Source organism: Chelonia mydas, chromosome 3 (assembly GCF_015237465.2).
Source record: "Chelonia mydas isolate rCheMyd1 chromosome 3, rCheMyd1.pri.v2, whole genome shotgun sequence".
Taxonomy (NCBI): Eukaryota; Metazoa; Chordata; order Testudines; family Cheloniidae; genus Chelonia; species Chelonia mydas.
The window spans coordinates 24717135-24729391 of NC_057851.1; the positions used below are offsets into that span (position 1 = coordinate 24717135).

Consider the following 12257-nt stretch of genomic DNA (forward strand, 5'->3'; position numbering starts at 1 on the left):
AATGATGGGTTTACTCTCAAGTACTGTTCTCATTTTTCCAACAAAGGAGCTTTCATAGTCAATCACCCTTCCAAGTTTAAATTATAGCATGGGGTGCAGAACACTGGTAAGCACTTGAGAAACATGTTCATTATTTCACTAAATTCATGTCAGCTTGTCCACACATTCAACTTCATGCAGGTGTAATTTCAGCTCTCTGCTTCCACAGAGATTCTCCCCATAGACACAATAGTTACCAGTATAAACACAGAAGAGGTCCCTTTGGAGGAATGGCATTGTGGGAGTGTTCCTTTTTTCATCATTTTCAGTAGCTCTTCCACTGAAATCCATCACCTGTTATTAATAATAATAAAACACTCAAAGTAGTGTTTGGAGGTTCATTCATCTGTAAAATTATTTAAAATCCATAGACAAAAGATGCAAAAGCCCTGCAAAGAATGAGGACAGATTGTTATTACTATTGGCCAAGATCTTCAAAAGTGACTAGTGATTTTTGGTGCCTCAATTTTGGGCTGCCCAAAGAGAAACCATGAAGGGGCCTGATTTACAGAGGATGGGTGTTCTAACGTGGCCCCCAAAACTGAGGAACCCAAACTCACCAATTGCTTTTCAAATCTAAGCCAATAATAATAATCAATCAATCATCATCCTTTGCCTGCCTATAGCAACTTCTGTCTGTGGATTTCAAAGCATTTACAAACTCGAATGAAGGAAACTCCCAAACACTCCTGTGAGGTAATAAATAATTATTGTCTCCACTTAACTGATGGGGGAAACTGATTCTGAGTGAAGTTCATATGAGTTGCTAGAGCCAGAAGAACACAGATAAATTTCTTGACTCCCAGTCCCATCCTTGAACTATTGGTACTTAGATATCACAGTGACAGGGGCCTAAGAAATACCTTAGTTCAAATTAGATCTAGGTAGGCAGAAACACTATTGAATTGAAACAGACTGAATTTTGATATCTAAAAAATGATTGAGATTTTTCTTTTCTTTATTCAAAAAGCCAAATACATGTCATGGGAGAATAAATATGAGCATTCACTGCAGTTTACAAGTTAAAATCAAAGTCCATATACACTAGGCACTGTAGTATCTTAGGCCCAAATCCACAAAGGCATTAAACTCCTTTCAGCAGAAGTTTGGAGCTTAAATACCTTTGCGGATCTGGGACATACTGCCTAAAATGAGAAGTTTCCCAACCAATTAGCAGGATCCTTGTTTGAAGACAAAATAATCATGACCTTGCAGTACTTGCTGCCATCACACTGCTTCCCTCTTACTATGCCAGCTGGATTACTCCACGGTGTCATCATATACACAAGGGAAGTGAAGCAAGCTTGGCAGACAGTGTAGCTAACTGGGAGAGGATTAGAGCATAGAAGCTAAATCTGGTATACTGCAGTTTGCTGTTAACAGAGTGATACAAAACAAACCTTGTTAATCCAATTGTACTACACTAGCCATTGAAGATATGGATGCTAGTTTTGGAAACAGACTGAATTCAGAAGGTTAACTAGGTATTTTCCTAGCCCTAACAGAAAATGAATGTAATAGAGAAACATCTATGGGTTTTCTTTGCAGCCTAAAATATACAATGAGAGCACCTTACTCCTTACAATCCTTCAAGACAGCTATGTCCTAAAGTGATAAAGCAGCTGGCAAAATCCTGGGTTAGATTATTAGGGGCTGCGGGGAAGAGAATCATCAGACTGCGCACAAGCCTGAGAAAGAACAGAGCAAAATATAAGATACACCTTATCCATATACCATATCCATACAGGCTTTCTCTAGGAAATGCCTGTAAATAACCAAATATATCAATAAAAAACAATAACTGAATGTGGAACTAACTCAGGTTAAGGAAGAGAACATATTTTCTCTGTTCTGCACATTTTGAGATACATCTTCAGTGGGTACAAATAATCTTAGCTCCTTTGGATCTGGCTCAAAATTTTGCTGCTTCCTAACTCACAGAGAAGTGAAGTGACTTGCTCACAGCCACACAGGGAGTCAGTGACAGAGCTTTAACTCTTAGACTTGTCCTTTTCCCAGTCAAAGTGCTCTGTGTTAAGGTCTGCAAATTTGGAAAGGTGAGTTCTCATGACTGCCAGCAAACTTTCTAATTTTAGATTCTCTGCTAATCGCCCATCTAATAATAGTAGTGTGTGTCTTTCTCTTCTATAACAATTCTGAAAGGTAATTATAGAATTGCAACCCTCCCACTCCCCCCAATGTACAAAGTGCCTTCAGAAATTCCCTGATGGAGAGTTATGCCACCAAAACACCTCTAGTGCTAAATTAATTTTCCACCCCATTGAACTTTACATATACAGTCCACACAGACCTTTGTGTTTCTCTTCTTTGAGAGGAAGAGGGTGGTTCTGAAAGAATAGTTTTAGTTTCCACTTAAAAATACTACACCAAGCCACAGTAACAACTGCAAACTGTGCGGTTTACAAGGGTCAACATGGAATAAAATGGGGTCATTGTATTTTAAAAGCAACATATTTACAATGTAGATTTTAGGTATGGTGGAACAGCCAATGAGTCCCCAATCCTCAAAGGTTCATGTCAGTTAAATAAATAAATATATATTTGTTGAAGCTGGTCATGACAGCATTGTGAGGTTGCATTACTTTTTTCAGATTGACAGGAGTTTTAAACCTTTATATTGTAGGAATCTCATAAACATGCTGAAAAAATATATTTGAACATTATTTGATTTTTACCGTGGTTTAAGGAAAACTAGATTGACACAGGGAGAATAACAAGAGTTCCAAAATCACTTCTTTTGAATGTTTTTCACTGGTGTGTCCAAACTATTTTCAGATCCCTTTTGCAGGAAATAGAAAGCACTCTGGGCTTTCCTCCACAGATTGTTCCTTGAGCTGAGTCTGACAATATCATTTATAAATAGATAATGTTTTTCTGTAAAGTAGATTTGTCATTTTTCAGAAGTTATCTATCTATCTGTATATGTATTGGTGTGAGAGAGAGAGAGAATGTGAAAAAATAGTATGTTATCATGTAATTAAAGACTGTATCAAAATGCATTGACTCAAATGGGCTGAATTAAGGTTGCACAAACAACCTTAATTCGGCCTCCTTGTGCCTAAGCATTACGATGGACGGCATATATGTCACACGTAATGGACAGGCATATATTCATAGATTCCAAGCCCAGAAGGCACCATTGTGGTTATCTAATCTGCCTTCTCATATATCAGAGGCCACAGAACTTCCCCAAAATAATTTCTAGAGCAAAGCTCTTAGAAAAACATCCAAACTTGATTTAAAAATTGACAGTGAGGGAAACTCTACCACGACTCTTGGTAAATTGTTACAAGGATCAATGACCCTCACTGTTAAAAATTTACACTTTATTTCCAGTCTGAATTTGTCTAGCTTCAACTTCCAGCCACTGGATTTTCCCTTCTCTGCTAGAGTGAAGAGTCTATTACCCCATGTAGGTACTTACAGACTGTAATCAGCCTTCTCTTTTTTAAGATAAATAGTTTGAGCTGCTTGAGTCTGTCACTGTAAGGCATGTTATTTCTAATTCATTCTTGTAGTTCTTCTCTGACTGCTCTCCAATTTATCAACCTCCATCTTGGACTGTGGGCACCAGAACTGGAGGCAGTATTCCAGCAGCAGTCATACCATTGCCAAATACAGGGGTTAAAAACCTCTCTCCTCCTACTCGAGATTCCCCTGTTTATGCAACCCAGGATCACATTAGACCTTTTAACCACAGCATCACACTTGGAACTCATGTTCAGCTGATTATTCACCACAACTTCCTCGTCACTTTCAGAGTCACTGCTTCCCAGGATAGAGTCCCTCATCCAACAATTGCCTACAATATGGCCTACAATTTTTGTTCCTAGATGTACACAGTTACATTTAGCCATATTAAAATACATATTGTTTGTTGGAGGCTAGCTTACCAAGCGATCCAGATCATTCTGTATGAATGACCTGTCCTCTTCATTATTTACCATACCCCCAATTTTCATGCCATTTGTAAACTTCATCAGTGAAGATTTTATGTTTTCTTCCAGATAATTGACAAAAATGTTTAAAGAGAGTAGGCTCAAGCACCGATCCCTATGGAACCCCACTAGAGACACACACACATGCAATGATGATTCCCTATTTACATTTACATTTTGAGACCTATCAGTTAGCCAGGTTTTAATCCATTTAATATGTGACATGTAAATTTTATATTGGTGAAGATTTTTTTATCAAAATATTGTGCCATACCCAGTCAAACACCTTACAGAAGTTATCAGCCAAACGTGAAAACTCAAAAAAAAAATCATTAGTTTGACATCTGTTTTCCTATTAATGCCAATCAACCTGCATTGACTGGTATTAATTATATTACATTCCTTTAATTCTTTATTAATTGAGTCCCATATCAGCTGCTCCATTATCTTGCCCAGATCAACAGCAGGAAGACAAGCCTATAATTACACAGGTCATCTAGTTTACCCTTTTAAATAATGGCACAACATTAGCTTTCTCACAGTATTTTGGAACTTTCCCAGTGTTCCAAGACTTACTGAAAATCAATTTTAATGTTCCAGTGAGCACCTCAGTCAGCTCTTTTAAAACTCTTGGTGCAAGTTATCTGGACCTGCTGATTTTCAAATGTCTAACTTTAGTAGCTGCTGTTTAACATACTCCTGAGGTATTAGTGGAAGGGAAAGAGTGTTATCATCATCCTATGATATGACTACATCATCTCTTTTTTCCCAAATACAGAACAGAAATATTTACTGAACACTTCTGCCTTTTCTGCATCACTATTTATAATTCTAGCATTTCCATGTAGTAATGGACCAATAACATTGTTAGGATTCTTTATATTCCTAATATACTTTTAAAACTCCTTCCTTTCTTCCTCAGCTCTGCAGGCCATAGCTTTCTCCTTGTGTTCCTGCTCCTTATCAATTTTCTCCAACACATAAGTTCTGATTTATATTCATTATCATAAACTTCTCCTTTCTTCCACTTGTTTATATATATATATATGTGTGTGTGTGAGGAAGAAAGGAGAAGTTTATAATAATAAATTATATATATATATATATACAAAATTATATATATATATATATATATATATATATAAATATATAAAATTTTGTATAGCTGACTTCACTTTCCCTCTAAATCAGACAGGTTTTTTAAGCAGTTCAGCCTTCTTCCTTAACTTTGGAATTGTGGATTTTTGGGTACCTAGTAAAGTGCTCTTAAACAATACTTAAGTATCAGTCACATTTTTCTGATTAAATTCTTCCTCCCAGATGAATTGGCTCATAATTTTCTTCAGCTTTGTGAAATAAGCCCTTTTAAAGGACCAAGTATATACCTTACTGGTTTGGACTTTATTCTGTTTGCACATTATAAATGTGATCAAGTCATGATCATTTGTATCTAAATCATTATTAATTTTCAGTTCAGTTCCTCTTTATCTGTCAAGACAATGTTTAATATATAATCCCTCTGTGTTGGATGCAACACTTTTTGAGATAGAAAATTGTCATCTATATAATTCAGAAATTCCAATGCTGTTTTAGTATCGGCAGCATGAGACCTCCAGCATATCTCACTCAAATCGAAGTCCCCCATGATCATTCATTTTTTCTCCCATACATTATAGATCTTGTTCCCTTGTGCAAATGTGTGATCTATAGCAGATACCAACTAGTATCCCATCTTGTACTTTATCTGCCATGAGATTGAACTATACGTGTTTAAGATCATTTTCTTCCAAGTTATCAGTAACTCTATTTTTGACAGAGTTCCACCTCCCTTCCCCTCTTTTGCCCACTCAATCATTCCTAGATAGGTTATAACCATTGATTTTAAAATTCCAGTCACTGGATCACCCCACCAGGTTTCACTAATACTAACTAGATCGAATTTATGCTAATAATGAGCAATTCCAATGCCTTTTCTTTGTTACCTGGCTCCTAGTATTGGTATATAGGCAATTAAGAAATTTCTTCTCTTCGTGTCCTTTGGTGCCTTGATTTTGTTCTCAACATCTTAATTTTGTGCTAATGAGTGCTCACATCTTTCCTTTTTTTACCCTCCCCTTTATTATTAGTTTAATACCCTCCTGACTACTCTCAGTAAACTTAATTCTGGCATTTCCGAACTTCTGAGCCCCTGTCTTTGCAATCTTAATGTGTGTTGGGGGCGGGGGGAGGCATAATTTTCTAGGTTTTTAAAAAAGCAAACTGAACAAACAGAAATTCCATTTGTTGCACCACATTGATTCAAGGTGGGACCATCCACATGGTTCAAGGTGGGACCTTTAGCTCTACCACACACAGACCACTGACACTTGAGTTATCAGAGTAACTAGTAGCCTTAGTAGATTGTCATCTTCTGTGTGGACCAGCCCTACAAGGAGATGAGACACACATGTGGTCAGTGGGTTTCACAGATGTTTGCTGACAGCAGAGGAATGGTGATACTCAGGAATCTAGGGCTCCATTACAGGCTCTGAAGGGGAGTGTGATCTAGTGCGCACAGATCCCCTCAGCATGACCCCTTCTTCCTCCAACCTGTCCCAGTCCCAATCCTGTCTCTTCTTCACCCATGCTGCTTGCCCTAGTCCCATTTTCCTTGTCTACCTACTATCAGTCTCCTCTGCTCAGGATTCTCAACCCAATCCCAGTCTCCTTGCCTGACAAGTACTAATCTCCCTTTCCAGACTTGCTGTCCGAGTCCCAATCTCTCTCACCACACCCATTCCCAGTCTCCTAGTCCATCTAGTCGCAGTTCCCCCTCCTAGCCAACTCCTTGTCCCTAGTCTCTTTTCCCAGCCAATTCTAGTTCTCCCCCTGAACCCCATCTCCCCTCTCCCCAATCCCATGTTTCCCCACTCTGGTCCTCTCCCCCCACCCCCCATGCACTCCTAGTCTCCTTGTACAGTCAGTCCCTGTCTCTCCTCCTCCCTCCAGCTCTTCATCCAATCTCAGTGTTCTACCTCCAGCCAAATAGCTCCCACTTCCCTTCCCCATTTCCCTCACCAGCTCCCAGCCCCAGTCTCCTTGGCAAGCCAGTCCCAGTCTCCTTGGCAAGCCAGTCCCAATCTCGGTTCTCCTCTACTCTCCCTCCCTGCAGTCACAGTCTTAGCAGACCACATGTCTCAATCTCCTTCTTTCCCTCCCCCGGTCTGGCTTTTGTCTCCTGTTCATTCACATCAAATGGCTTCCTCCTCCACACTACCTGAATGCCAGCAGGAGTGTCGCTGAGAGCACAGAAGTGACAGGGTCACTGCCAGTGCCCAGAGCCACCCAGCCTAGAAAAGCTGGAGCAGCCACTACAGGGAAAGTCCAATTACTACAATCACCAGATACTGCCACATATGTAGTCCTTTCACAGGTGAGAGCTGTGATGGGATGGCACAGGCTCAGTCACTCTGTAGGGATGGCTATGTGCAACCAGGGTAGTACTAGGAGTAGGAGCTGTGGGAGGCTCCAGCGTGCTCAGTGAGGATGGAATCTTTGGAGATTTTAGCAGCGAAAAGCTAAGTCTCTCTTGGGCACGTGCAAACTGAGATTTTTCAAAAGTTTATAACTTGGTCAAATTTGGGCAGATTTTCACAGAAGTGGCAAAAGGCATATCACTGACACAGAGGCCATCCCTCATTCCAGTCCCTGCTACAAAGCATGGGGGTACTAGAGCTATTTAAAGAAAAGACTACATTAACCAAGGCACAGCAATGTATTTTTCCCTACCCTTGTCCTCGAAAATAGTTGAACCATTTTGGTGGCAAGTTTTCAAAAAACTTCAGCCTAAGGCAGACAAACAGTATGAAAAATTTCAGACCAAACGGTCTGGAAAAGTTATAAGCTACTGAAACCAAGGTCTTATAATGAAAACTGTCTGCTACGACTAGCCATGCCTCTACTATCTCTCAGACAGCTGAGTTGCATCAGCCCAGTAGCAATGATGGTTTCTGTCTCCCATCAGCATTACCTCAAGAGTTCAGGTGCTCCTCCCCCTGCAGCCTCCAGGACCTCCCACTGCCTATCTCCAACCTCCCAGCTACACTCCCTTCAGTTGAATTTCTCAGGTCATCTAGGTTTGTATTGATCACTCTGGCACTTCTCCTGTGGTAGCTGGGCATGTTCACTGGGAATTTGAGGAATGGATGAATTGGTGTTTTTGGTGTACGGGTGGATGATCCATGCTTGGAGCAGTGTGTCTCCAAGCTGAGAAATTCCAAACAATAAGGAAAAAGAAAGGGGAAAGGAGTGACCTTTAGTATTTTATGCTAACCTGCAAACTAACCATTTCCACAGTAGCATTATAGGAGTTCCCTGTGCAGCAAAGTGATAATGCAGACAGGATGTATTTTTCCTGTTCAGTCACTGATCGTGGTAAAAAATAATATCCTCAATGCCATAAGAATAGTACAGTACAAAGGAATTGCTGGTGATAGAAATAAATATGTATTTCTTCTTTATTCTGAGAGTTACTTTAGCTTGTTGGGTCAGCTGCCCATGCCAAGCCCTGTTAGGTTTCTGGCCTCTTTGTCTTTTCAGGAATGCTAGGAATTTTGTGCCACCTCTCAGCAGACTTTAGAGCTTTTCTTTCTTTTCCCAAAGACATTAATCAGCAAACTTCCTTCAGACTATTCTTGTTCATGGCACTGCATGGTACCTGCTAGAGCTGGCATATGAGAAAAGGTATTAATTCCTTCTCTAATTTATCAAAGGTCTCTGAGAACATTTTTCTGCCAAAATTTCCAAGTGCTTAAGAAAACAAAACAAAACAAAAAGAATCCAGAAGTTACAAACCGTACTCACTCATCTTTACCTGCTCTGCCATCTCAATGCAGTGGAGAGGGGGGAAAGCATTATCAAATGTCAGATCTTTGCAAAGTTTCTCATTCAAAGTTCCTCATGGGATCTTAACAAGGAGGATCTTTAACAAAACTGTTGCATGGTATTGGAGATTTAAATGGCAGCAATTTAATTTTTTTTTTACAAAAGAAATTAAAAACAGAGAGACCTGAAACGTTACATAGAAGTTTTCTGTACTGAATATTTTCCAAAGCATACAAGTGCCAAGTACCACCTCTTATCAGTTAAATAAAGTTCAGGTCTATGCTGCTCCATATGGACTGAATCCTGGCCTCTCTGCAAAAACAAATTAAACAGGTTTTCCATAGGGAATCTCCATAGAGGCAGGGTGGGGATAGAATCCTCTCCTTCCACAATGCAACGTATCAAGGCAATCACTGCTTCCTTAGTTCACCATATCAATGTAAACTCATTGGGTGAAATTCTATGCTGAGCCTCTAAGAGGTGCAGCTCAGAACTCACAGCCAATTGGGAGGGTGGCTATAATGGCTCTAAGCCATCTTTATGCCCTCCCAGTGCATGAGACAGGTACAGGAGCCTATCTAAGTTTTGGCAGCCTCCCCAGCTTGCCCTATGGGCCAGAGTGCTGCACAGAGCTTCCCACACTTCTCCTATCCCCTGTTCTATCCACGACACATTCCCTAGACCAGACTTGCAAGAGGGCCTGCAGAAGGCAACCTTAAAGCTGTGTTCCATAGTGCCTGCAATGGGGGAATCCTTCCCCATCCAGAAATGGGACTTTTATTGCTCCTTTATACTGCCAAACCCTTTTACCTGGCATAAAGGGCCAGAGCGGGGGGTGGGGGGGAGAGCGGGGGAGCATCTCACCCATTGTCCATGCTGCAGATCATTATACTACTTCCTAACGCTGCCACGCACAGATCCACATGAAGTATTGTTTCATGTAGCAAAGAGATTATGGTCTCTTGCACAGCCTTTTCTTGCCACCTGTACAAATGAGCCACTATAATTTTTTTATGATTAAAGCCTTCTGCCACCAAGGAAAGAGGTAGGCTTTAACTCTAAGAATTTAGCCATAGACAAAAGTCAAAAGACGTCTTTTACAATATGACTAGATTTCCTCTCCTCCTATACACACATAACAACCCAAACTGGCCAAATGAAAAACTGATGAGATTAACAGTGTAACAATACACTGTATACAGTGTCTACATTTCCCTCACCTTGTCTCCCAGTGGTTGTTTTGACTACAAGGTACTGCCATTTGTTATAAATCACTCCTAGATATTTCAGTTCCTGCTGTCTTTCTGATTATACTTCACCTATATATTTTCTTTTCCCAGACAATCGTTCACTTTATACAGATTGATTTAAATATCAAAATGCTTGCAACTTTTGCATGGTGTGCTTTGCAGTGGGCTCATGCTGAGCTTTGCAGTTGAACCACTACCAAAGAACTCTGGATGCAAAATGCCACCTCTGTTATCAAACATCTGCCTAACATACTGCAAAGCATCTTGGTCTAAAAAGATCATTTATTATTACTTATATTCTGTAGCACCATAAGGGTGCCTGGCAGACAAATGCATAGATAAAGAGACAGCTATTTAGGACAGGAACTACCATTTGCTGTGTGTTTGTTCAGAGCCTAAAGCTATGGGGCTCTAACCTAATTGAGGCGTCTCATTGCTACCACAGTAGCCCCACTGCCTCCTATACCCCCAACACACTGCCTATGGCAGGAGAGAAGAATGGGGGTGGCACAGAGAGTCAGCTGTGCTTCCTCTTACCCAGCCTAGGATTCCCCACTGCTCAGGGAATCTCCTGAGTGTATTCAGCTGTGCATTTAGTGCATTTTTAAGTCCCCTTTGTGCTGTGGTGGTGTAAAGGGACTTAGTGTGGCTCAGCATGTGGTCCAATGCTACTCCATTGTAAAACTAGTGTGAATTAAGAGAGAATAAGATTCATATTATGCAAACCCTGCAGCCTTTACTCACATGAGGAATTCCACTGTGATTATGGAGTAAAGGATTGGGCCCTAAATGAGGTTCTACCTTGCCAGTAATTAGACTATCAATGTAATCTGTATTTTTAAGGATTCTAGTGGAACATACTGTTAACCTATTCACAGTCAGTTATTAAAGATCCCATCAGCGGTACACAGTTCTTCAGATAAACCCATGAAATATAATAAAGCTCTGTTTGGGCAATTTCAGTGTCACGGAAGAATGCAGGAAGGGTGGAACGGCAGCTTTCTGATGGAGTAATTTTAGATTTTATTGTAATGTCTGCCAGTGAATATTCCACATGCAGAGATTACTAAAGCAAGCTGTGAAAGGCTACAGCCTGCCCTGTCACCCTAAAAGGATGTTGGGTTTGGATGTGTTCCAGGGCAGCAGGATGTGTGGCCTGGATTAGAACACAGGAATATTCCTAACATTCATTGCTTTTTAATGATGTCATCCTTACTAGCTGTTGCAAGTCCTTCTGCTTTTCCGCATAGAAGCTCTTCTAATACTATCAAAACTTCCTGATGAGAAAAGATTTCAAAACAAGACTGTAAGTATCTTATCCTAGCGATGATAAAAGCAGAGAACCACTCATATACAGCATTTATGGAAAGTATAACTCAGCATGGATGACTTAAATTTGATTTCAGGATGTGTCAAAAATTCCAGAATGAAAGTCACTGAAATATACAAAGTGGTTAATTTCAGTGTTTTCATTTAGGTTCTTAAATGTAAAATATCTCAATTTGTTTCAAAACTTGAGTGTGCTTCTCCTACTGTAGAACTGAGTGAGCAGTTAATCTCACACTGCAATCGTATTTTTGATGTAATTCAGAAAACATGCAATTACTGGATTATAAAATGAAACGTGAATAAACTCGAACATTTTCTGCTCACAAAAATATACACTGGCCACCCTTCATCACGGCACGTGAACTCTGCCTGCAAACCAACAGAAATGCCAGCTTTTAGCCAATTACTACAATCTAGTGCAGAAGAGACCGAAGCATAGGCTAAACCCAAGAGATATTCCAAGTGTGGTCATAAGAATGTTTACTGATGTTATTAACAGGCACTGGAAAAAAGAAAGTTCAGAATCAAAATGACTCCAAGGTCACTTGAGTCACTGCTTCTTGAAGCAGATTTAAAGCTTCAAAGTGTAAAATCAGAGAAGTAAATGCTTCCAGGTGGTGAACTGAAGTACAACCAAAAGGAGATGTTTTCTCAGCGTTCAGTTTCACAAGGTAAAACTCACCCAAGCATGAATCTCAGAGAGACAAGTGCTAAGTCATGCCATCACTTCATTCCATTTGGCAGGAATACAAAGGTAGTTCTATATATTGGCAGCACACATGAGCAATGAAATCTAAATCTACTTATGGGAACAAGA

General features: G+C 40.1%; 1 long non-coding RNA gene across 1 annotated transcript; it reads right to left on the reverse strand.

Annotated features, from left to right (window-relative positions):
* Positions 1 to 500: 500 nt before the first annotated feature.
* On the reverse strand, positions 501 to 7903 carry LOC122465294. The gene is made up of 3 exons (XR_006290027.1): positions 7892 to 7903; positions 6090 to 6091; positions 501 to 675 (listed from the first exon to the last, which is right to left on the reverse strand). It is a non-coding gene; the product is annotated as an uncharacterized LOC122465294 (long non-coding RNA).
* Between the last annotated feature and the right edge of the window lie 4354 nt (positions 7904 to 12257).